Here is a 440-nt window from a genome sequence, read left to right as displayed (position 1 = left end):
GGTCTGGGGGGTGGGGCTAGGAGTTGGGAGGTAGGGTTTAGGGTGGGGTCAGAGTTGTAGGTGGGGTCTGGGGGCGGGGCTAGGGATTTGGGTTGGGACTAGTGCCTTGTGGGTGGGTTCTGGGGCAGGGCTATGGGAGTGGACTAGGAGTTTGGGGGCAGGGCTATGGGTGGGGCTAGGCATTTAGGGGCAAGGCCAGAGCTTTGTGGGTGGGGTCTGGGGTGAGGCTAGGAGTGGGGGGCATGGCTAGGGCCTTCAGGGTCAGCTCTGGGGGAGGAGCTAGAGCCTTGTGGTTTGCTCTGGGGGTTGGGCTAGGACCAGGCGAGGCTCAGGGTTCGGGTCTTGGGGGTGTGGCTAGAGAATTGTAGGTGAGTTTGGGGGTGGGGCCTGGGCCTTGGGGTTCAGGCCCAGGGTGGAGCCTGACAGGGGCCAGCCCCCAG

General features: G+C 64.5%; 1 protein-coding gene across 1 annotated transcript in view; it reads left to right on the top strand.

Moving 5' to 3' along the window:
• The window catches only part of WRAP53 (WD repeat containing antisense to TP53), a 4,257-nt gene that overhangs the window by 3,202 nt on the left and 615 nt on the right, over positions 1-440 (top strand). The window lies entirely within an intron of this gene.

This window comes from Alligator sinensis, unplaced genomic scaffold, assembly GCF_000455745.1.
Source record: "Alligator sinensis unplaced genomic scaffold, ASM45574v1 scaffold1745_1, whole genome shotgun sequence".
In the NCBI taxonomy this organism is placed as follows: Eukaryota; Metazoa; Chordata; order Crocodylia; family Alligatoridae; genus Alligator; species Alligator sinensis.
The sequence above is the reverse complement of the archived record's forward strand: the minus strand, read 5'-3'. Positions and strand labels throughout refer to the sequence as shown.